Source organism: Fragaria vesca, linkage group LG2 (genome assembly GCF_000184155.1).
Source record: "Fragaria vesca subsp. vesca linkage group LG2, FraVesHawaii_1.0, whole genome shotgun sequence".
Lineage (NCBI taxonomy): Eukaryota > Viridiplantae > Streptophyta > Magnoliopsida > Rosales > Rosaceae > Fragaria > Fragaria vesca.
Genome location: NC_020492.1, coordinates 31,760,237 through 31,768,036, shown reverse-complemented (window position 1 = coordinate 31,768,036; position 7,800 = coordinate 31,760,237).

Sequence of the window (7,800 nt, the reverse complement as noted above, 5' to 3'; positions counted from 1 at the left end):
CAACCCCCAGAAGCGGATATTAATTTAGACGATTTAGATTTTATGTAGTTGATGAATTATATACTTTTATGTGCTTGTTGTTGGTTATATGGAATATGGAATTGTTTTGGTATATTTTGCAGCTTGCTTGGAATGGTAATTCAGAAATTTCGGGGTTTTTTTTTTACTGGAAAGGACTTATAGCCGACGAAAAAAGCTTTAATTCGTCGGCTAAAGTTTTTTTATTTTTTTTAAAATAACTTTTAGCCGACGAAATATGCTCTAATTCGTCGGCTAAATACCTATAAAGCCGACGAAATATACTATATTTCGTCGGCCATAGATCTTTTTTATTTTTTTATTACAAACTTTAGCCGACGAATATTTTAAAATATTCGTCGGCTAAAGTTTGGCAGATAACCGACGATAAAAATGTCGTCGGCTAAAGTCTGGACTATAGCCGACGACTTATACGTGTGTCGTCGGCTAAAGTCACCACAGACGAGCTTTTCCCGACGAAATCTTAGCCGACGAAAGGTCGTCGGCTAAGATCTTAGCCGACGAATTAAGCTGACAGGCCGACGAAAAATTTTCGTCGGCTAAGTGCTTGTCCTGGTAGTGGTAGTGATCGAGTGGTAGTAGTAGATGTGATTTCTAAGCTTGATAGCTAACCCTTTTATTGTAATCTCTGTACTCATTTTGGGACGTGACATGGTTCATTTTTTTCAAGAAAACAGGCTGGATATATTGGAGAGATTTTAAAAATAATGCCAATGAATGAAAGTCTACTGTTTCTGTCGATTAGTGAAGTTTGTAATTCAAGCCTCTCGTATGCATGGAGGCCATGATCTGAGTCGAGTTGAGTTTGTTTGTTTTTGCATGGTAGATAAGTTAATTCGTGTTAGGCAGCTGGATTCACAAAGGACATCACAAGAGTGATATCGAAGTCGTGATTGAAATTTTGAAAACGTGTTGGACCCAGACATGGAGGAACTCTGAGTCAAGCGTCTTGTAATATTTTTAATTTCTTTTATGAGTTATATATATAAATATATATAGGGCCGATCAGGAGCGGATGTCCGCACAACCCTTAAAGTGCTGATGTCCCATCGTTCTCAACCGTCCGGCGCTCCTCCACCCGAGCGGACACTAGAGGCATCCCCGATGACTTTCTCTTGTATATATATATCTTTACTTTAAGAGTTTAAGGAGATCCTTTCTAGATTCGGAATATATATATATATATATTATTTTTTTTTTTTGTATGAAAAGTCTATGCTTCATCCCAATAATCTTCATAATATATCTGTATATATAAAACTATGAGAACTTGTCTCATACATGCATACATGTTTGGGAACAATTCCTTGGTGATCGATCAAAAGGTGGTCTGCAGTTGCTCGATCGCTGCTTATATTTTATAGAGATTTAGTAGGGTTAGATATTTAAGCTCATAACAAGATAATAAGAACGAGCAAGTGTGTGATTTTGTGAGGAATTATTTAAGATCGGCCTTTTGGCTAGTGTAGGTTAATTTATCCTTAATTGATACCTTGGTTTATTTATGAAATAACACAGAAATATGACACCGACAAGAACAAATCTCAAACTATCGCATCAATATGGAGTTCAATAAAGAATATACATTTTGGTTGACTAATCTTATAGACCAGAGAAGCGACTTATATTTATAATTATACATGAATCTATGATTGATAAATGGATATTTGTTCTTGAGTTAAAACACAGGATTTCGAGTTTAGACATGAGAAATTTAGAGCAAATAATTTTACTAAATAAAATTATTACATTTGTTTTACATATTTACATATAATTGAACTAAATTACTACAACGACAACAAGTTGTTTATAAACTTATAAATTGTCATAAGTTGAGTAATTACCTCTAATAGAACACAAATTGCCTAATTAATGACTATTTTTACTAAAACGACAACAAATTTGTTGTTATATCAGTATATGTAGGTATCACAAACATGTAGGTACCTAAGAAAATTCTGGAGACGTTAACCCTATTATCGATCTGAAATGAAACTGTGATATTGTTGATCGATCGAGCTCGTCATCTTTGCATAGAATGTACGACTTTCGATCGATCACCAGCTATGTCCGCTCAGTGAATGGCGACCTAGTCTCTTTTGCTTAATTCCTCTCGATCATCCTTTGTTTTTCATTTGGAACTCGCATCATCCCAGGTCACCAGTGACATGTATACCTTGAAAGAGCTATAACTATATATAACCTGGTGCTATTTATATCTCTCATCAATACAGAATATACAAAGAATTAATATATGGTTCCTCTGGACTTCTTGTGTATGGTTAATTTTAGTGCTAATTATTATAATTAAAAGGTACAGTAGTTGGTACTGTGAGCCATTTTAAATTCTGTTCTTCAATAATCTTTGGTTGCATGTATTATAAATTTGTATAACCCTAGCTAGCTTGCTCTAATGAATTACTGCAATGCAGGTTCTCGATCATTTCAGCAAACGAAAAGAAAAGAAAACTAGCTAGGTTTTCAATACCGAAAATTAACAAAGCATGTTGGCTTCCACCACGAGTGATCGATCGAAAAGGACATGTACTATTAATCAACGTCAATGATCCCTATATGCTACCGGCCGGCAACTAATTAATCGATCCCCCGTTCGTTGGTCGAAACGACACCAATTACTTGTTTAATTTGTGTCATCATGATCGAATTGAACTAATAAATTCTAATGGTCGGTTCTCATCAGCTCAATGTTTGTAAAAATGGTAAGACGATATATAGCACGAGTGATTCAGATTGGTAATTCAAAGGCTGCTGCTTTTGATCCAATTATCATCAGCCAAAGTACGACAGACAGTACTATTGCTAGCTGATGGTGTTCCATCCCATCCTTGAATTGGGTTTACAAGCTAGAGAATAAGGTTGTTTCCTTCCCCATCATTTATCTTCCTACCTACACATGTGTAATGTTTACGATCCGATCCTTTTCCGAAATCGAAAGCCGCAAATTTATTACATGCATGGTGACCGTTTTGATTGAGTTGTTTGTAAGATCATAATAACAACGAAAAAAGAAGAACACAAAACAAAATGAACGAAAGGACCTATGAATGAAATACCAATTATCTGAGAATTACCAAATACATTATACGTACCCTAGCTAGCTAGGGCATTCATTTGAAGTCAAACTAATAACCCATATGAGGTGTGTATGTGTGTGTATATATATAGTCCACCTGCTTTGTTATAAATGGAATATATGTAGAAGTTTCCTTATAATTGGTATAAATGCATACACGACTTAGTGGCCGCGCCGCTAGACAAAATGATCGGCAAGTGGTGGATTAATTCCTGGAATAACTTGTAGACAAAATAAACTGTGAAGAAATTAGGATGGATGATGGTTTACGTATGAACGAACTCGTCGTCAGTTCAAGACCTTGCTGCAGAACAGAAACCAAAGAACAACAACTAGCTAGAACAAGTCCAACTATATATGCGAGGTTAGGTCACCGCCTAAGTTGACACTTGACATAATTGTCTATTCCTGTAATTGGCGAGTATATATGTATTCGTACCACATACGACCTAAATGTATATGTTTATATATAGATCGACTAGTTCGAATTACAATTAAGTAGATTAATTAGTGGTACTATATATCCATAGATTGATTATTCTTCTGTTTATGCTGAATTAATTAGTCGACTAGCTACCTCTATGTTTAAAACTAAATTATTTTTTTTAAAAAAAAAACCAAATTTATTCTAAAACTAAATTCTTCTGTTTATATATGCTAAATTAGTCGACTACCCTATGTTTAAAACTAAATTCTTTTTTTTTTTTATTTTTTTTTTAAAAACTAAATTCATTTGATGTACACTTGTACATATCATAATACTTCACTATCAGGACAAGCACTTTAGCCGACGAAAAATTTTCGTCGGCCTGTTAGTTTAATTTGTCGGCTAAGATCTTAGCCGACTAGCCGACGAGCCATCGTCGGCTAAGATTTCATCGGGAAAAGGTTGTCTGTGATGACTTTAGCCGACGAAAAAAAAAATTTCGTCGGCTATAGTCCCGCAGTTTAGCCGACGAAAAACATGTCGTCGATTTTTTTCCCAGACTTTAGTCGACGAAACAATCAAGATATTCGTCGGCTAAAGTCTAGGGGAATGTAGTACTAATCAAACTCAACTTATCCATATATAGAACTCACCAAATGGTGACCTGAGGAAGGAGAAATTCGATCGACACCGAATCCGAACCGGCGGAGTTTTAGAGCTCGATTTATCCCTCACGGCGGCGCCACTCAATGCATCACCTGTCCAGCAATGAAGTAGAGACGACGGCGAAGTTTTTGGGACAAGTGTGGCGGTCTCCGGTGGCTTGACGGCGGAGCTAGGCCGAGAAGAAAATCCAGAACTTTTTCTGATTTTTTTACTTCTTACTATCCATCTCCAGTAAAACTCCTATATAAAGAACTTTACCCCTATGAAATTATTTATTTTCGTTGGCTAAACTCTTTTGAAAATTTTGGTTGACCGCCAAAAAATTTTGGTTGAAATTTTTAAAAAATTTTGAAAATTTTTCGACTTTAGCCGACGACTTTTCATATATTTTTGTCGGCTAAAGTCATTTGACAATTTTCCTCCAAATTTGGTTTACTGCCAAAAAAATTCTGACCTTAGCCGACGACTTTTTTAATATCTCGTCGGCTAAAGTCTATAAATTCACGAAAACGCTCATATCTCCCTCTATATTACGTAGTTTGGTCAAACCTTCCACACGAAAAACTTTCACGTAAATGAGACGCAACCGCCTATATAAAAATTTTGAGACATTTGCCTTCCGACGATAGGGCTCCCCATAGGGAATAATAACGGTAAATAGGGTTGACCGCTACTATCGGCACCGAGACTTTACCCGATTTACGTGATTTTTGAACCATAGCCGTATTTCACCATTCTGAACACATCTTATTTCACGAGATTTTTGATAATTTTGCTTCCTATATAGAGTTGGTTCACAAAGTTGTATAACCAACTAAACAAGTTATACAACTTTAGTAGACACGTTGTGATTCCGATGACTAAAATTCACAAACCAAAATTCGACCGTCAGATATGATCATTATGACGAAAGATGTCTATGGTAAAAAATTTAACTGGATCCGACAACGTTAAGGACTCGATCGAAACGGTTAACCCTAATCCATCGTCACTTATCACAAGAAAACGCTCATATCTCCCTCTATATTACGTGGTTTGGTCAAACTTTCCACACAAAAAACTCTCACGTAGATGAGGCGCAACTGCCCATATAAAAATTTTGAGACATTTACCTTCCGACGATAGGGCTCCCCATAAGAAATAATAACGGTAAATAGTAGACACGTCGTGATTCTGATGACTAAAATTTACAAACAAAAATTCGACCGTCAGATATGATCATTATGACGAAAGATGTCTATGGTAAAAAATTCAACTGGATTCGACAACGTTAAGGGCTCGATCGAAACGGTCAACTCTAATCGAAAATAAGAAAACTGCATTTTGAAGCTCTAAACGGACTCGGATGGCCAAAAAGGCCCATGCATTATGGCATTAGCGATGAGTTTGACTCGTAGGGCCGTTACGCTTCTGAAAAGGTATCACAATAGTCAATCGGATACCAAAAACCAAATCTGCAGCATAGTGAATAATAAGGGTAAATTGCATTGACCGCAACTATCGGCACCGAGACTTTACCGGAATACTGTGATTTTTTCAACTGTAGACGTATTTCACCATTCTGGTCATATCTTATTTCACGACTTTTTTGCGTTTGAAGGTTCTACGTATAGTTTTTATTTTCCCAGATGAGTTGTTGTCCAGATCTGTAAATATAAGGCACTTTAGCCGACGAAATTAAGGCACTTTAGCCGAAGAAATTATATTTTTCGTCGGCTAAACTTTTAAAAATTTCGTCGGCTAAAGTTCACAGACTATAGCCAACAAAAAAAATTATTCAGACGACGAAATTTTAATTTCGTCGGCTAAAGTTGACCATAGCCGTCGAAAATTTTTAATTAGCCGACGAAGGGAAATTTCGTGGGCTAAAGTAGACTTTAGCCGACGAAAAAATAATTCGTCGGCCTGATTTTTTTATTTTCGTCGCCTAAAGTCTTTCTTCTGGTAGTGCTTTCTTCAGTATATATACACTTAATTAATTAGGATATTGTTGTTGTACAGTCTTACTCATAAAGTCTTAGATAGTTTGTCAAAAAATAGACTATGATTGGAACCTTTCATACCAAAATTAAGAATAATAAAGGAGAAGTCGCGCGCAGAGACCACAAACAATATATAGACTTGTAAGTCAAAAAAAGAATAAATATAGTGATCGAGTATATATAGATCACGTACGTATATTCTCTAAAATTGTAATTAAGACAACGTACTAGCAAGTCTTCAATTTTTAAAAGGGAAAATACCCCTTTATTACTAATTTATCCTTCCCTTAGCCCATTTGAATGAATCTAATATTAGAGAGCCTATTCCAATACAATGTGTTCCTTTTTTTGCCCAAATGACCAAATCTTTACTGAAGTCTTAACAAATTATATTATTTTAAGACTATTTTGCCCCCATTTCTTCAACATGAAAAGACTTGGCCAGAACATTGGACTCTAGTCACCGGCCGCGGGACTGCGGTCACCGGAATTTCCCTAGTAACCAGTTACTGACCCCCAGTAACTAGTTATTGACCAGTTACTGACACCTAGTAATCAATTACTGACCCCCAATAACTAGTTACTGACCAATTACTGACCCCTAGTAACTGAGTTACTTTGGTCACCAGCCGCCGGAACTGAGTTACCGACCCCCAATAATTGAGTAATGATTCCTTAAAAGGCTATTGACCCCGGGTAACTCAATTACTGACCCCCAGTAACTCGAGTTACTGACCATCAGTAATCGATTACTGACCCCCAGTAATCGATTACTGACCCCAGTAATCAAGTTACTGACGCCTAATAATCTGTAACTGACCCTAATAATCACGTTAAAATATACTTTATGTTCACAAATCACTCTATTAAATCTAAACTAAAAATTTGCAAAAAAAAACAGTGTATTACATCAAATCTTTCCCATCTCACCTCTTTGTGGACAAATAATCCTCTAAAAATCCATTTAACATCGGCACCAATTACGCAATTACTCACACTTAGATAACAAAATTATGCTTAGAGGCTATCATACCAATAAAGGAAGCAAAGAGCTAAAACAGAACACGTCCTTTTGGCTCCGGACTTGCTCCGACGAACTTGCTCCGAATCAGACCGACGAACTTGCTCTGACGAACTTGCTCCGGATCCTTGTCACTGCATATGTGACGTCAACGGCCTGCTCCTCAGCATCCAGCTGCGGTCGCAATCATCATCTTGTTGAAAAACAAGATTCAATAACCTCATAACCACGTCGGAGCTGGTCGACCACACCAACGAGGATGCAGATGACGCAGTGGAATCGAGGGAGGAGAGACCTAAGCACTTGCCGATGCCGGATCGGTGGTGGATCTGGTCATTTCTCGTCGAAATGAGGTTCTCGCCGAGCTTGACTGAGAAGTCCTCGCCGGTGGCTTGAGGCTGCCCTCGTACTCGTGGTCTGTTGATGTCGAGCTTCTTGAGGGTGCGGTAAGCAATGTCGCCAGAGATGGAGATGGTAGAAGAGATGACCTGGGCGGCGATAATCTTTTAGAGAGAGAGAGAGAGAGAGAGAGAGAGAGAGAGAGAGAGAGAGAGAGAGAGTAGTAGTAGAG